This window comes from Pelodiscus sinensis, chromosome 7 (assembly GCF_052426305.1).
Source record: "Pelodiscus sinensis isolate ZL-2025 chromosome 7, ASM5242630v1, whole genome shotgun sequence".
Taxonomy (NCBI): Eukaryota; Metazoa; Chordata; order Testudines; family Trionychidae; genus Pelodiscus; species Pelodiscus sinensis.
In genome coordinates this window covers 63,789,688-63,808,361 of record NC_143058.1, presented here as the reverse complement: position 1 = coordinate 63,808,361, position 18,674 = coordinate 63,789,688, and the positions used below count along the sequence as shown (strand labels likewise).

Below are 18,674 nucleotides of genomic sequence, written 5' to 3'. Positions count from 1 at the left end.
GGCTAGCCCCCCCCCCCCCTTAATCCGGCCTTGTTTGTGTCAACCAGTACTGAAGTCTTTCTCTACTCAGGACCAGTAAAACTACTGGAATGCCTACTAATTGTGAGATCAGCATTAATGTCTGAACAAAAAAATGTGTGTCCTTTCTCTTTATTGAAATACATAAAAATGTCAGAACATAGGCAAGATTTAGAGAGTAAAATTAAGCTAATTTTCAGTTTACTGAAAACTTATTCTGCACCAGTGTATTGATAACAGTGGTTTTACTTGTGTGAACATTTAACGATTTTCATGGATTCTAACATATAAAATAGATACTTAAATAACTTCTGTGCACGTATTTGTGTCAACAAGCATCTAAACAAATATTGTCAACTGTCAAAGCAGCGTAAACAACTTAAAGTGCAAATCAATATTATAAGCCCTTTGGCGAAAAAGAAAAGGGTAATAAAGACCTTGATGTGATGCTTACTGAAGCTGATGGCAAAAGCTCAGATTGGCTGTAATGATTCAGGGTCATAGGCCCTGGTTCTGCATGATATTAAGCATGTGTTTGTCTTGAAGTCTTTGAGTAGTCTCATTAAGTTTAATCACAAATAATCCCACAGAATTCAAAGGCATGTTTAAGGAATTTGCTAAATTGGTTTCCTGCATGTAAAAATGTCATTTAAAAAAAGTTGACACTTATTCCCAGTTGTATGTGACTTATCCTATATACTATTGTAGTGCATAGACTTCATTTATAATTTGACAGTCTTTCATGTCTCTGCTTTCTATTACATGTTCCTATCCCAGTTTTAGCTTTGCCCACAAAGTTGTATACTGCTTCCCTATCTCAAAGGCAAACCGTATGGTTCCGGTGTTATCTGGAATTTAGCTGGATAAAGGACATACCCCTTCAAATGAAACTCTGTAATCATGCTTATCTCCCAACTTTCCCCCGGGCCATAGGATTGAGATGTGGAAAGTTGAGTTTTTTCATATTATTTTTAACTGCCTGTACTATTTGGTTTCAGTCTTGTGAGTTGGATAGTTTAACTGTCATAATTCTTTATTTTTATTGCCTTGTCCTCCACTCGGGTAGAGTAAATACATTTGTTATGCTGTATTTGGGTTTTTATAGTGTTCTGTTTCTATGCTATAGAGCAGTGGTCTCCGTCCTCTTTAACCACTAGATCACAAGGGCAGCATGTAGAGATCTCCTGCTCTGCCTTTCTCAGGGGCTGCAGGAACATGCCAGCCACGTCCAGGAGCAGCAATGACGATTGGGATAATTATTTCAGCCACAACTGGTTTGGCATTATAGAACTCACTATGCAAAGAATTACATTTAAGCGTAAGAGAGAAATGAAAATGATGAAATGCACAGACCAGTCAAAACCCAAAACTAACCCACTTTGCAAGCAGTAAAAGTAACAACAACCCCCCACGAATGTGTTGGGTGGGTCAGGAGAGGAGAGTTAAGGACAGTGTGTGTTTGTGAGAATGACAGACACACATACAGTGTATGAGAGTGACAGATTTGCATTGCCATGCTCCCTCCATCCCTTTCTCTCTCTGTCGAGATAGGGTACAGAAGTGGGGGGAGGGACACCCTGGCATCAGCACCCCCTCTTTACTCTCTCCCATGCCCTGCACAGCAAGCAGGAGGCAAACGGGGAATCTCCAATGCAGAGGGCAGGAGCAGCATGACACTGGGTTGAGGGGCAACTGAAGTGCCAGCGCTTGATAGCTTCCTGGCTAAACTAGTCAAGATCACCTGCCAGAGGCTCCAGGATCTACTGGTAGATCTCAATCTACTGGTTGGTGACCACTGCTATAGAGGTTTTTAACATGTTTGTCACATTAATATCGTACATGCATTCTGGAAGTGACTAACATCTATCTATAACTTGTGGGATTAATTTGTCTAAACATTTTATAGCATCCATTCATTCTTTTCTGTAATAACAAGGATAGCTAGAAAGCTGGTGTTAAGATGGGCGATAGTGTTCATGACAGCTGCTCCAGCCTCTCTTCAGTCACTCTCTGGTGTTTTGACAGAGTTCTGAGACATTTATGGTTTCTGATCTTTTTTTTTCCTCATTGTGCGTAACAGAGTCTACAAGCTTTTTTACTTCCTTTCAACCATCATCCCTCTCTGTTGTTACCTTGTGGCCAAAGGAGATGGTAAATTATTCTGTAGAGTCTGTTGTTTTGTCATCTTCAGATTGTGTATAAGGAATCTAGTCTTAGGTCATTGTGTATAAGGAATTCCAGTCTTTGGTCATTCCTGTGCTGCTGAGGCTCTGAGAGTCAAACTCAGAATTCATGCATTTTGTTCTTTGAATTTTCTACTTTCTTTCCAATATGAAGTTCTGCCTACTTTGAATCTTCTCAGGTACTGTCTCAAGACTGCAGCTGTAACACTTTGAAAATCAACAGTGCTGCCTTTTCCCCCCAAATATGATGCTTTTGCAGAAATTATCTGACTCTGCAGTTAGATACACTTTGAGAATCAGGAGGTATAAGCTTCCAAAATGGGAAATGTTGTCCTGTTTTTGGTGCGTTTGTAGACTATAACTCCTTTTCCTAGTGAAATATATGCAGTAGAAAACTCAGAGCAGTTTGTGAACAAGGGAAGCTGAAGAGTGGCGTTTCTCACCTCCAGTCTACAGGATATGAGAGAGCAATTTTAGGAGGAAGCAACTATGAACCAATGAAAGGAAATTGTGTAAGTGAAAGAAATTGTAATGACAGGTTTTTATGTACTCAATATTGACATTTTGTTCTCTGGAGCAGTCTCCATACTGGGGATTTTTAGCTGTTTTCTCAGCATAGAAGCACTAGCATAGACCAGCTGCAGACATTTTGACCACCAGGGTTATTTGTGGTGGTTGGAATGTTTGCAGACTGTCTACCGTAATACTTCCAACAGTGTGAAAAAAGTTTAGCCTTATCAGCTTGGACAGATACAATGCATGAGAGAATGGGAGGGAATAATAAAATGTCACTAATCTGATGTAATTTTTTCTACCAATTTAATCAATTTATGAATTAAATTAATTGTAAACTTGTATATTCGCAAAAACTTTCCAGGTTAAAAAAAATCATATGCTACCCTGAATTTTAATAAACAGAAAGATGTCCTCCACTGAGGATTTTGTTGTGTTTGTACTTATCTCTCCATCATCAAAACTATTTCTCTTTGATTGAATCAGTGCTTAAGGATGAGTGGAAAGCTGATCAATGACAGGCTTCTCTTTCAAATTCTGTCATAGACCAGTGATGACGCTAGAAATAATTCTGTGTTTAGGTCAGTGGAGACTGTTAGATTATGATTCCCCTTTAGGAATACATTCCAGCAGTGTTTAGTAAAATCTGTCTGTTCAGAAATCCATGAGTACTCTGCCAATCTGGCCAGAAATGTGAGGGCTTGCACAATGGAATCCTGTGTCCAGAGCTTTAAGATTAATACGGTCACTTATGACATTTTTGTGGGACCTGGTTGTATATTTCCCTGTGCAGTGCAGATGAGACTGACAGTTTGGTGAACTGCACTTGAACGCACTCTTCAGGTATACTTTTCTCTTGGTCGCTTCCCCTCTGCTGTTTTTATTAGCCATTAATGACATTAAATGGATATAGAGGAGTCTACGGGTTGCACCTCTGTAAACCAGAACTCCCTGGTCTGGCAACATCTGGACTACGGATGTCCCAGGAGCAGAGAGTCCCGGCTTGCTGTTGGGGGGAGGGGAGAGATAGAAGCTTGGCGCTGTGTGTGCGCGTGTGTGTGTGTGTGGGGGGGGTAATGTCTGGCTCAGCTGGGTTGCAGGGGGGTGTGGAGAAGCTGGCAAGGGGCTCAGTTGGGCTGCAGGGTCTGGGAGCCGGCAGTCAGCTCAGTTGGTCTGTGGGGGAGTTAGGAAGCCTGGGAGGGACAGGGTAGGGTAGGGCTAGCAGTAGAAATGACCTCCCCTGATCCAGAAAAATCCCTCATCTGGGACCAGTCAGGCCCTGAGTGTTCTGGACCAGGGAGGTCCAACCTATTGTAAATGTAGCAAGGAATTCATGTCAGATGACTAAATGAAGTAGTTCTGCTACAGGACTATATATTAATCTTGTGTATTTGCTTAACTTGGATACACAAACAAGACCATAACTTGCTATTTTTAAGTTCTCTAGAAAAGTCCATCACACTTTTTGAATGCCAGCTAGGGGTATTAGCGATCGGGTAATAGAGTAATCGACTAACCACATGAATTTTTAGCGGTCAGTCGACTATTCTATAGTTTGAGTGCAGAGCCAGCAGCCAGTGCAGTCTGGCCTCACTCCTGGAGAGCCCCCTGCCACCCTGCTCTGAGATGCCAGGCAGGAGCCAGTCAGTGAGGGGAGCCAGATTAAAAACCAGCTCCCCGTGTAGACTGGTTGCTTGCTGCCTCACACTGCTGCCTCTGATATAAAGGTAGCAGCGTGTGGTGACAGCAGCCCCTGTCTGCAGGGAGTCCCGAGCTCTCTGTGGACAGAGGCTGTGATAGAGGCACCAGCATGAAGAAGGTGGTGGGGAACCGGCTTTTAAGCTGGCTCCTCCCAGCACTGGTGCCTGCTTGATATAGAGGCAACGGGTAGTCGACTGTTAAGCCGAGACTTATCAGTTAGTCTAGTGGTTCCCAACCACTGGTCTGCAGACCAGTGTTGGCCTGCGAACTCCTGGCTGCTGGGCTGGGTCGGCTGCCAGAGCTGAATCTGGCTGTTCACAGCAGCTCAGCTCGGGCAGCCATGGTGGCTGATTTTGCCCGCCGGCAGCCCTGAGGCTGAGGCATCGGCAGGAAGCAGCAGAGCAGGAAACGCTTTCCTCCCTTCCACCCAGGTAAGATGGCGGCCTGTCTGAGCTCTGTGCTTCCCCATCTACCTTTACCCTTGATTAGTTGATAAGGCGAGCACACTATCCCACTGCTCCTCTCTCTTTGAAGTGCACAAGAGCTGCCCCTGGCTCGTGTATCTTTGAAAGGGAGAGAGGCAGCAGGGAGCAAAGCAGTCCCTGCTGGCACTGGTTCCTGACTGTGCCTCTTCCTTTGAAATGTACAAGAGCTGCCTGTGGCTCTTGTACATTCCAAAGGGAGAGGAGCAGCAGTAGGGCTGGCGCGAGTGGGACTGTTCCAATCTCCGCTCATGCTGTTTCCCTGCCACGCCTTGTCCCCTGGCAAGATGGTATTGGGGGTGGGGGGGAATTGGCTTTTATGCTCCCCACAGCACTGGCTTGTGCTCCCGCCCCTTGCTGCCTCTCTCACCACTCCATGTACAGCAGTGGCTCCATGTCCTGCCCCTCATCTACAGGCACTAACTCCACAGCTTCTACTGGCCACTGTTCTCCATTACTAATGAATGGGAGCTGCAGGAGTGCTGTCTGCAGGCAAGGGCAGCATGTGGAGACCCCCGCTCTGACTTTCTGCAGGGGCATGCAGGCCACTCTCAGGAGTACAATTACCACAGGGATAATTACTCTAGACATTACTCTGGTAGAGGCAGTAAAGGGGGGAAGCAACTAGTTGAGTTCCTACTCTACCACCCGATAAGCAAATAGTTGCTTACATCCCTAGGAGGGAGCGTGCATGCATGCTGCCAATGGTCGCTCCTCCGTCCGTGTGGCAGTAACAGCCTTGCTCCCTAGAGGGGGCAGCCTTGCTCTGGGGAGTATGTGTGTAGGGTCAAAGGGCAAAAGTGTTTTGGGTGAGTGTGTGGTGGGGTCATGGGGCAAAAGGCTGTTGGCATGGGCTGTAGGAGTCAAAGGGCATAGAGGTGGGGGGGTCAAAGCGTGTTAGGTTCTGGAGAGAAAGGGACTGGGTTAGGGCTAGGTAGATTATGCAAATAAAATATTGCCTTTCATTATATGTATAATGAATATGAAAATATGCAAATAAAATGTTGCCAGTCCATAGAAAGTTTGTGAAGGGGTTTGCCAGTCCACGGTATAAAAAAGCTTGGAACCACTGGGAAATAAATGATTCCCTGTAAAATTATTACACAAAAATTTGGATGACCTGCAAATGCTAATTGGACATCAATAAATGGTATTTATTCCTAAGACTGAGCACATCCAGTCAATAGTTTGTAACCTGCATACTTACCTATGGTGTGCTTCATTGCAAGATTCTGATTAGTCAGCTTGCTTTTTTTTCAAAACCAGTCTCTTTAATGAGGTAGAGTGGTTTTATGGTGGAACTGAGAGCTAAGATTCAAGGGTTGTGTTCTTGGACCAGTCACTTAACCTCTCTGACACTGATCCAGTTGCAAAATGTACACTGTAATGCTTCTTGCAAGGTGGTTGAAACTTCATTAGAGTGGATAAAGTGCTTTGAACTCATGTGTTCAGATAATTTTCTTTAGGTATGAACTATTGTATATAATTCACAACATTCAGTGTGTTTGGAGGAAGCCAACTCTTTATTCATACATATAAAAGTATAAGTGATTTGAGTGACAGAAATGGGGCAAACCAGACAGTTCTCTATAATGACATTGGCTCCAAAGGAGGAGTTGTGTGCCTTGTTAGCTGTCCAGGAAATCTTTTTGATTAAAATCTGGCATGAGCCTTGTGGAAACCTGAAATTCTGTTGAGCACTATATAAATATTTTATCCACTCCATCTGTCAGCCAGAGCCATCATAGAATCAATTGTTTGTTTTTGTATTAATATTTGCAATCGGCTTACACTACACCTAGCAAAACTATATTGACTTTTTATCACATTGCCCACCCGCTTTCTGGCAATTTTAGCATAACCTGTATGTAGAGCGCATTTTGTGCATCATAGCGCAACATTTATCAGAGGGAAAGCAGGTCTAGAGTAAAGGAGAACATTATGGAAGCTATATTTGTAGCCCATGTTGGCTTGATCCTAAACTAATTCAACCCAGTTGGCAGTGACTTTGGTGCAAGGACTAGGCCCACAAAGAGGAATCTGTAGTTGCCATAGCATAGTGAGAAGTGTTCCTGTTGTTAAAAGGTTAATAGTTCATGGAGTAAAGGTGAACTCCCTATCTCTTCTAATGTATTGTATCTATATAGCCAATGAGAAGCACTGATTTTTGTGGACACTCCCCATCTTCTTTCTGAGGAAATACTCAAAGCATTCTGAAGTTTTAGAATCGAGGCAAAACCCTAAAATCCAAAGAATCAGAATTAAATAGATGGTCTTCTAAACTATAATCCACCTCACATGCATATTGCGTTTTCGAATAACCTGTTTTGTGTACACTTCTGGCCTGAATCCTGCTCAGCTGTTCTATGACTGGCAGAGGAAACAGCTGTTTTGGAACCCTGGATCCTATTTCAGTCCAGCAAGAGACTTGTGTAAGAATTGAAAGCACACAGAAAGGCATGCTTGAACCTTTGCAAGCCCAGGTGGTATTTAACTGTAGGACTCAATGCTTACTCCGCAACTTTTGTCTGTCCTACTCTAGAGAAATAATGTTCTCAATTGGTTGTTTGATAAAATTGGGAATCAGAAGAGTGCTTTCAAGTGCTACTGGGATGATCTAACCACTGAAATAAAGATCAGATACCTTTTGCAGTAGGCCTGCAACAAGAGAAACATTTGTCCTTAATGGGGTACAGTCAGGTCACCATGCCCAGCAGCAAGCTGCCAGGCACACAATACGTCAGTCGGATGAACACAGACATTCAGTAACCAAAGCTTAAAATAGCTGCTGTGAAATACCAGCTGTTCCCTCATTTCTACACTTAGACCACCTTTGTGGGGAAGATGAACCTTATTCCTCACCTTGGATAGAAGAGAGAAAATATTATCTTCAACTGTCATGAGGTAACTTTAATGCTCTTAGCACTTGCATTTGCATGTCTAGCTTAGGAGGGGAAATAATTGGATAGTTGCACTGGCATTCCAGCTTGGAGAGCTACATATTTCTGACTTCATCTGATGCATTTAATATCTGACTCAAGTCCATAGGCATGAATGGCTCATTTTAGTCTTGACAGACACAGAAAAAATGATGTCTAAGGTTGGATGTCAGTCATGTTGTCATAGTGATAAGGGAAGCATGCTTTATAAAAGTAATTCACAAGTTTTTTCTCACAAGAGGTTGGTTTGTGTTTGCTATTTTATTTAAAATGTAGGATAAGAGATGTATGATTCTTCTGACTAAAGGTGAAAAATAATAGGTATGTATTCTAGAATGTAAGTACTAAACCAGGAGAAATGGAACACTTCTTGAAAATAATTGTAAGAGGAGTTTTGCAAGACGGAAGCCTGAGCAATATCACCCACTTCCTTGGTGCATTATTATAATCCATACTTATTGAAATGTGTGGGAATAGGGAACATCAGTGCTAATATAATGGCCAATATTGATTGCAGGGAATTCAAAGAAAGCACTAAATGGTGCAGGACCTTCAGAAAACTTAAAACATATTTTGCATGGTAAAATGAAATTAACTATGGGCATTTGAAAGATGAAAATTTCTAGGAGTAGATGAATTAGTGACCCAGAGAGCGCTAGGAGTGAATAGATGAAATTACGCAGAGGAAAGCATGAGATATCAGGAAAAAACATTTGTCAGGCTGTCTTCCAAATACGTTGTGAACGTTTTGTTAATCAAAACTAAAATGGTCAAAGAGTGGAAATACATAGTATAGAAAACAACTCTGCATTGGCAGGAGAATGGACTAGATGACCTAACCACTTAGATTGTCTGACATCATTGTCAGCCTTTCAGAGAACTTGGTTTCCAGAGTTCAGTTCCAGAGCCATTTCACAAATGTGATTGGATGCTTTTTAAAATTGTAATAACTGTTTTAGAAGACATACTCAACACTAGCAGCTTATTGGAAATGCAAATGAGTGACATACAGATGATCGGAAATTAGGCACAACTTGGAGAATCCTACTACTTGTCTTGATGGAACAAATGGTGAGTAGGAATTGGTGCACAAGACAGTTTGATCTCAGTGGTCTCAGAGGGGTAGCCTTATTAGTTTGTAACTTTAAAAACAAAGAATAGTCCAGTGCCACCTTAGACTAACACATGATATGATATGATAATTATACTATAAATATATTTTGTTAGTCTCTGTGCCACAGGACTACTCATCGCTTTTGACCTCAAAAGTTAGTTGTTTGTTTTCCTTTCTCTTATGTGCAGCAGGATGATTACCCATTATAGAGGAAAGGAACATCTAGTATGTTGTTTCCAAACTTGTCTGCAAAACCACTTAGAGAAACCTGTTAACTGTCTGCTCCAGTTTGTTTATTTACCAGTGCCACGGCCATGGAGCCTTGCAGCTCCTTTTGGTTCTGTTTCACCATTTGCAGCGAAGGGGAGCTGCAGTGGGTTGCTGCTTCCCGTGGCTCCCCCTGGCTGCAAACTGCAAAACGGAGTCAATAGGAGCCACAACGCCAGTAAATAAACAAACTGTCGCAGCCTGTTAACCGGTATCTCAACGTGGTTTCATGGACCACGTTGAGAAACACTGATCTAGAATGATGGTTACTAACATTGCTGGGAATATTAGACTTGAATGTCTTGGAAAGTGATAGCTCTTCAACAACCAGTACTCGCTTGCTTGTTGTCAGTGTTTTATCTCTTTGATTAAATGGTGTTCTCAGAGATAAATGTTTAGCCACAGCACATTTGACCAACGGCAAACATTTGGACTAGGGATGTAATAGTGTAGTCAATTAACTGATTAACCAATAAGCAAAAGCTTATAGTTTAATGGTATAGACTACAGGAATCCCCCCCCCCCCCCCCCCCCGGCACCAGTAAATTTTTTAGGAGGCTGGTCAGCAGCCCGGCTCAGTCCTGGCTTCCAATGGGTCCAGAACCTACCCCTGCTGCAGCTCTGCATTTAAAGTGTATTAGGCGGCTTGTGCCAGGTCCGAGAGCTCAGACTTCCCCTGGACAGGGGCTGCTGCCACCCTGCACTGCTGCCTCTGTATCAGAGGCAGCAGCACAGGGCAAAAGGCAGTTAGTCTGCAAAGGAAGCTAGTTTTTAAATTGGCTCCCCTTGTGGATCAGCTCCCGCCTGGCAACCCATGTTGCAGGGAGCTTCTCGGGAGTGGGGCCGGAGTGCACTGGCTACTGACCCCACCCCCGGGCACTATAGAATAGTCAAGTAACCAATAAGAATTCATGAGATTAATCGACTATTCAATTAACCGATATTTAACATCCGTAATTTGGACTGTCACTCATCTTTGCATTACTACTTTCAACCCAAAATTGTCAATGCAATGATGCTGTATTGTTATATTAGGCATTCTACATCAGACTCTCCCAGTTAGGATTATGATGGAACTCTGTTTTCAGATCCTCATAACTTTTAATTTGTTCTTAACCCAGTATTGTCATGGAAAACTTGAGCAGGATTGGAAGTTTTATTTCTTTGTTATGGAAAGATAAAAACTACTTTGTTTTAAAGACAAAGTTTGTTTACAACTCAGTGACTGAGTTTTATTGTCAGAAATGTTTAGAATGGCTAGTCTGTTGGCTTTTTATCACCAAAAATCACCTCTAAAATTCTGATATTAGTATAGGTAAGTAACTAGTTCTAATTTTGAGAGTTAATGATGCTATTTAGTATTCGAGCTAATTGCTGCACAAAAGGTTCTTGCAATAGAACTTAAAGCTATTTCTCCACACAGTGCACAGTCAGCGTGTGGGACTTGTTGCTATGGGTTGTTGTGAAGACTAAAAGTGTAATTGGGTTGAAAACAAGTTGTGTAAGTCCACGGAGTATAGATACATCAGTGGCTATTAGCCATATGGTCAAGGATGTGACCCATGCTCTGGGTTTCTGGCTCTGACAGAAGCTAGGACAGGATACTGGGATAAATGGATCATTGATCTGAACTCTTGATATTGACATGTACTCTCCCATCATGTTCTTTAAGTGCGGCCTGAGAGAGGATTGTCCCATTTCATCATTTTAACTTATTGGTGCTATGCATGTGAAGGGAGTCACCACTTCATGCTCTATGGTGAGCTCCAATAAAATAAAGGATTTCCTGCTGTCTGTGGCCAACAGAAGGTCATCCAGAATCTGTGCCCATATTGCTCACTTGTATCTTCTTGAGCCCTTCCTCTGTTGCCGGTCTCTTGTTCCTTCTGTGCAAACCACTGTAGGCTCGTCTACACTGGCCCCTTTTCCCGAAGGGGCATGTTAATTTCACCTATCGTAGTAGGGAAATCCGCGGGGATTTAAATATCCCCCGCGGCATTTAAATAAAAATGTCCGCCGCTTTTTTCCAGCTTTTAAAAAAGCCGGAAAAGAGCGTCTACACTGGCCCCGATCCTCCGGAAAAAGCGCCCTTTTCCGGAGGCTCTTATTCCTACTTTGAATAAGAGCCTCTGGAAAAGGGTGCTTTTTCCGGAGGATCGGGGCCAGTGTAGACGCTCTTTTCCAGCTTTTTTAAAAGCTGGAAAAAAGCGGCGGACATTTTTATTTAAATGCCGCGGGGGATATTTAAATCCCCCGCGGATTTCCCTACTACGATAGGTGAAATTAACATGCCCCTTCCGGAAAAGGGGCCAGTGTAGACGTAGCCTGTATGTCTAGAATGGAGACCTACATTTTCTCTAGTATTGCAGTTTTTGTTAACATTCTCCCTAAGCTCTAAGGTGCTTTCCTGGTCGCTGAGCAGCTTCTCTGAGCATTTTATTTTTGTATTGTACATTTCTGTACAAGTAATCAGAGCCTCTTGGTTAACCAAAATTACCAAGTGCATTTCCACTTGTATGTTTCTATTCCTTGCTTACTTAGCAATTAGGTAGGGCAGTGCTCATTGTCACTGGAAATGTGAAAATGATGGTTATGTTAGAACCAATAATTATGTTTCTTTTGAGCTGTCCTAACGTTTGCATTGCATGTTAATTGGAGTAAATTACCTTGCCTATATGGATATACACACAAATGACTTTTGGTTTCCTCAAACTCTGTTCTCATTATAATCAAAATACAGGACTATGTAGCACTTTAAAGACTAACAAGATGGTTTATTAGATGATGAGCTTTCGTGGGCCAGACCCATTTCCTCAGATCAAATAGTGGAAGAAAATAGTCACAACCATATATACCAAAGGATACAATTTAAAAAAATGAACACACATGAAAAGGATAAATCATATTTCAGAACAGAAGGGGGATGTGGGGGGGGGGAGGAAGGTAAATGTCTGTGAGTTAATGATATTAGAGGTGGGGAAAGGGAGATGTCTGTGAGCTAATGGTATTAGAGGTGATAATTGGGGAAGCTATCTTTGTAATGGGTAAGGTAGTTGGGGTCTTTGTTCAGCCCCCCACGGAGAGTGTCGAATTTGAGCATGAATGACAGTTCAGAGGATTCCCTTTCAAGTGCAGAGTTGAAAATCTTCTGGCGTAGGATGCATGTAATTAGGTCGTTGAGACAGTGTCCTTTCTGGTTGAAATGGCAAGAAACTGTTTTTTCTTTGTGATCCTGTCTAATATCTGTTTTGTGGGCATTGATCCTTTGGCGAAGTATCTGAGACGTTTGTCTAATGTACATAGCAGACGGACGCTCATATCATTTACTCCTTTAAAATAATGTATTGAAAACAAACACACCTTAAGTACACTGCAAATACTCTTAAGCCTTCAGCAGTACACTTGAAATCCTTCACATTTGTCTTTAGTCACTGTTACTTTGAGGTTTCAGATCTTTTGTGTTTGGTTTACAAATGCGTCAGAGAAAAAGTTGATTCAAATTGTTTTGGTTAAGAATAACTGAATTCTTTCTTTTGATCTTTGGTTTCATATATGCTTTCATAAAATTTTAAGTTCTGGTCCAAATGTGCATGGTCTCTTTAAGTGTACCATGCTGTATAATTTTGTGTCTCTCTTAAGCTATTTTCAATAGAATATAGGTTCTCTTGTATAAAACATGACGTAAGCATAAGCAGGCCTTGGTTTCTTTGTTTTGTTGAGTGCATTTTTCAGCACCGAAGAGGTTAAATACTGCAAAATATGCTGAATCAGAGTCTGTTGAAAATTGACATGGGCTTTTGGGACACTTTGACACCCAGAGGTCACGCTAGCCTGTTGTTCATTAAATATGAAATTAATTCCCTTGTGAAGTAGAATGAGTACATTGATTCAGTGAAATGACCTAACCTTAATGAGAACTGCAAAGGAATCCTAGGATTCTAGGAAATACCATGGTAATGTATGGATGCTAATGGGTAAGCTTGGTTTCTGTAGGAAACAGCAATATTGTAACTGGTCTCGTGGTTTTTGTAGTAATATTTGTTTTGGCATGTTCATAAATAATTCTACTAAAATACCAGTCAGTATGTCAGAGCCAAAAAAAAAAAGTGTTTTGCTTGTTGGGGGCACATCTATATGTTGCTTTCAGAACAAATGGACTACAGTTGTAAATAAGTTTGTCCTCAGGAGGAGGATAGCTGGGTTCAAGAGCCTCTTATTGTCTACCAATTTAGCATATAAAAGATCAAGTGGGATAAAACTGAAGTACAGCTTCTCTTTTAAATAATTTGAGGGGATGCTGAATGCTGTTAAACTGTCTTCTGTCTTGCCCATGTGTACTTCAGTCTTCAGATGGTCCTGGCAAATGGCAAAAGCTACTGAGAATGGACACAGACACCTGAAAATTCAGCCATGTGTCTACAACTATTAATTCTGTTTGAGACCATTTCTGGCAATAATGGAAAAGTAGGAATGCAATAGCCTCCCCATACTTACTCTTCCCCCTTCTTCATGGTCAATTGTGGAGCGTCACTTTCCTGGGACTCAAAACTGGTTGTTTAAAACCCAGGCCTGATGCCCTTGCTTACAGTACATTCTGTCCAAAATTCTGTGAAACAAATATAAAACTGTGCCAATTCAGCAAACAAAGAGGCTGTCAATTTGTGTAGTACAAAGTCCTCGAAGTACCTTGCACCAGCTGACCTATAAATCTTTCCAGTATCCATGCCAACGAACTGCAAAGTCCCAAGGAGCCTTTGTAAATTAATTTCACTATTCTATAAAGTCCACAAGAGCTTGTGCAGTGGATTTGAGCCTGATGAAAGTCACACTTTTGTCAAAGTTCTCACATCACCTACTACACTGACCCATGATTGCTTCAGTCCAGATGATTCGGACCATAGGACTTATCTGCATACATGTTTTGTGAAACCCAAAACATAATTTCAGACCACAGATAACTAACCTGTGCCAGTAACCACAGAGACGGGTTAGAAGAAGAGAGTGGGATTTTGTAGTAAAAGGTGAAAGAGAGGGGGCCTTTTCTGCCTTGCCTGGTTCTTTTATTAACTACACAGTGCCTCAGGCTCCTGCGTTAGCAGCCTGTTTCAGGCACCTGGATTACCTAGTGATAGCTCCTATCATAACAGACCTGGTCCATTGGCTGACAGGGCAGCCCAAAAGGTATGGCCTGTTTGTTAGGCCCCTCTCTGCAAAAGACCATGCTATCCAAGAAGGCTGTTGTGCCTAAAGATGTTTTCCCCAGACAAATCTTTATGTAAAAACAGCGGTTGTACACCTATCCCATTGTACTTTAAGTCTACAGGAGTTATAAACTTCGGAACATTTTAGAACACTTCACATATACTTCAAAAGAATGCAACCAACCTGAAATATTCATGGTGGGACTTTCAAAGATGCTCAGGAAGCCTTACCATTTGATTCATTGGGAACAGAATGAGAATCTCTATCTACAGTAAAACTCCAATTGTCTGGCATCCAGTGGTCCGGCATTCCTGATAGTCTGGCACCAACTGGAACCCGGAAGTGCTCCGGCCAGCCAGACAATTGGAGCTGCTCTGTCCTTGGCTTCCCCAAGTCAGCAGCTGGTCAGCCGGGGCAGAGCAGCTGGGGTGCTGCCGGGTTTGTCCCGCAGTGCCGCCCTCTCCCACACTGCGCAGCTTCCCGCTGACCCCCCGCACCTCAGACCCCTCATACCTCCCCTTCTGGTACTCTGGCATGTCTGGGTCCTAAAGGTGCCGGATTATTGGAAGTTTACTGTATATATGTGAACGTTTACCGAAATACCTCTCAATGGGAAAAACTTGTATAAATCTGTTAAGTAGAACATTTGTAAGATGTTTGGGGGAAGAAGATACATTAGGAATGCTAGCACGAAACAATGGCAGCAGTCAAGATTTTCTAATTCAGCATATTTTTGGGATATGTAGTGCTTATTTCTAGATTGGTAATCCAGATCAATCCTTTTTAGCCTTGACAAGGGCATGAGACTGAAATTTACTCAAGGAATACCCCAATAATCTTCTAATGCCCATAACTAAAATGAAGGTTCAGCTCTTATTTATAAATCAGCTGCTCCTCATATCAGATTTCACTATTGCCAAATCTGAGTGATCAGCCTCACAATCAGGGTGGATGCAGTTGTGACATAACAAACCATGGACTGTAGGATCAGTAGATGCACTGAGGAAGAGGCCAATTAGAAAAAGGCTCTTTTCTAGGTGTTTGGAGTGTAATATAATTTTATTAACTGGAAGAATATGGCAAAGGTCCTGGATACACAACTGCAATTTATTATAAATGGAAATTGCCATTTTCCCCCACGAATGAAAATAGTTTTAGTTTTTTGTATATCTGAGGCACAATAGATTTTTTTTTTTTTTTTTTTTTTTTTTTATAAACTGAGCTCATTTCTCAGCTAGGGTTAAAACTTAAGGAACTCTTTTGAAAGAAGATAGATCAGTTAATCCATTGAAGCTCAGTCCCAATTTGGATACAGTAATCCTATCCCACCCCCACACAAAAGCTGTCCAATCATTTCTTAAGCAATTCTGGGGGTTGGCTTAACAGTCTGGGTTATTCATTGTTCTTTGAGTCACTACAAGATGCCGTCTTTGCATAGACTATGATTAGAAGTCTGTATCTTTTGGATGTCTTGCCTTGCAATGAATAAACCTCTACAATGTTAAGAAAATGTCAGCGTATGAATGGGCTGTGGAGCAGCACTCATCAGTTATAGTTCTCATCTGTTAACCAGGTAGGTGTCTACCTTGCAGGTAAGAAGCTAATGATGAATGGAATTAGTGTGACAAAAATACCAATGAACTTATTTTCATTTTGATTTTTTTAATCAAAAAAAGATTTCAGAGATGTATTTAAGGTGCTTAAATATTTTAAGTTGAGTTTGTGCTAAATGCCATTGAACTTAATTTAATATATAGTGTAATACAGGTCTGTAAATATTAGATATTCAACATGCTGTGTTTGTAGAGCTGTATCCATTTCCTGTCATAGTTATACTAAAATCAGAGCTCAGTTTTGCCAATATTTCCTTGAACTGCCAGTTTACCTCTGAATAGTGACACCTTTCCAGTCTCAGTTGTGCCATCAACAGGATGGGTTTTTAGATATTTTTAATAATCTTTAGGAAAGATAATTTTAGAACACGTTTCAGTATATAATTCAGATATTGTGGAGTTTTTTGTAAATAGTTGTTGGAAAGGTGTAGAACATTTCTATAAGAGTTCAGATTTTATGCAACAGGTTCAACTCCATTGGGAATACTGGAAGTTCTTCATGGCGAATAAAAAGGCAGCTTTGCCCATTCATAGGGAAACTTGTATAGTTCAAAGCATCTGCAAAATGTTGACAGTAACCTTTTCAAAATATGTTTAGGTGCTGATTTACACTTAATGGCACCCTTGCCCATTAGACGTGTAAAAGTGGGAGGAGGGGATGAAAAAACAGTATGTGGAATAATTTCCTTTTGTATACTGTACAGGTTGAATCTCTCTAGTTTGGGGGGGGGGGGGGGCATGCAAAAGGGCCTCCGTGGGCCAAATTTGGCCCGCCTGGCACGTTGATCCGGCCTGTGGAGGCCCTGCCGCTTCCCCACTCGCAGGTTAATTAGGGCCTGGGGGTGGGGTGAAGCGCTTGAAGTTTCCTCCGCTCTGCCAGGAGCATGTGGCTCCTGGCAGGGCGGGAGGAGACTTTGTGTGCTCCCCTGTCCCCAAGCCCTGATTGGCATAGGGGCAGAAGGGGGGACTGTGCAAAGTCTCCTCCCACCACCAGGCACACGGATGCCTAGGGGAACCTCGGGGGGAGGATGGGGAGAGACAAAGGCAATCTCCCACCCCTAGACCAATCATGGTCTTTGAGTGGGCAAGCAGGGAAATATCCCAGCCCCGCCCCTTTCACTTGAGGCCCCGCCCCTTCCAGTGCAGCCTGGGGCCACTTCAAAAAGTTATGAAATTTTTGAAGTGGTCCCCGGCAAATAATTATTGCTCACCCCTGCTCTAGTCCATCTCTCTCGGGACCTGACTGGTGCTGAAGCATGAAATTTGTTGAACTACGGGAGGACAATATTGTCTAGCAGCATTCCCAGCACTTCCACTGCTTACTGGGCTCTTAAAAGACATTTAGGGGTAAATTAGGGCTAACTAACAACACAACACTGAAACCTAGGACTGATGGCTCTGAAGCTTGGTCATACCCATCATAAATGGACATCCAACTAGCTAAAATCATGCTGGACCGCATATGTTGCCAGACCAGAGTATGCTGAACTAGAGAGGTTCAACCTGTACACTTTTTTTCCAGAATACTTTTGTTCTAAATACCTTTTAATTTAGGCACTGCATGTCTAAATTCCATAATGGAAGTAATGATCAGTATGCCTAAAACTTCACTATCTTCTGCTTTTTTCTATTTGGTGTTTTACAATGATAAATAGCTTAACATATGTTATGAATTCAGCAAAGTCAACAGCCCAGTATGCAAATGCTTTCAAAAATCATACCTCAGTCTAAAAATCAGCCAACTGGTACTCTACTCAATGATGCATGTTTAGAAAAATATCTGTGTCCATTGTACTTGTGTAAGGATATTTAATGTAGCATCTATAATTTTGACTAATCATAATTACTAAACCTGGAAACCTATTGTTTCTGTTTACACCTGCACTAAGCTCAGGAAGGCATTTATTTTCAGTTTTGTCCTTTTTTGTTTTGAAAAGATAAGTCTTCCAAGTCTTGTTGTTGGAAAGGTGTAGAACTTTTCTGAGACAGAATGAAGCTGTTCTGGATGTATAATGCCAGAAATGCTTTCAGCCATCCATATAAATTGTAAGCATCATGTAAACAAGTATTTAAAGACATCTTGACAGAATCGTCTATCAAATGTGATATGTAAACATTTGTATTTCATTTATATTTTCCTAATAGCTATGTGGAGGATGTTCTTGTAGTGCTAAAATCTTACTGCCACTTTCTATTTAATATTAAGGAATCCAAAGTTGAGATAATTTTGTATGTGTAGGCAAAAAATTCCTTCAATGCAGAATTATTACCAATAGGTCATAAGCTACAGTAGATGTACATATTTAAGTCTGCAGTGTAATGTAATGGATGTCCTGTCTCTGCTAGTCCTTGATTTCGCTGTCTTTTATTGTTATTATTTAAGCAATTAAATAGCTCAGTTGACTTTTGAGATTTTTAATTTTTGTCAAATGATGCTTTTCTTTATTTTCCTTTTAATTTATATTCTGCTTTATGTGGATGGAAATTAAAATGCTCTAATTGCATTTTAATTTTATCACTAGAACTGCCTTAAATGTCCTGGAAATATCAGAAAAAATTATCAAATTTTGCATTTTAAACTGGTTTATTAAACAAAGGAAGCACATGTGTTTTATTAGCAAATAGAACTGATTATGGTCATT

The 18,674-nt window shown here is 41.5% G+C and overlaps 1 protein-coding gene across 50 annotated transcripts in view; it reads left to right on the top strand.

The window, feature by feature from the left end:
- Positions 1–18,674, top strand: part of LRRFIP1 (LRR binding FLII interacting protein 1) — a 162,303-nt gene that overhangs the window by 3,330 nt on the left and 140,299 nt on the right. For 2 of the 50 annotated variants that reach the window (XM_075933992.2, XM_075933984.2), the window contains exon 1: positions 4,648–7,801. The exons of the other annotated variants lie outside the window; for them this stretch is intronic. The gene's annotated coding sequence lies outside the window, so the exon portion shown is untranslated. Of the gene's footprint in view, positions 1–4,647; positions 7,802–18,674 lie in introns of those variants that run through there. 50 annotated transcript variants of the gene reach the window in all.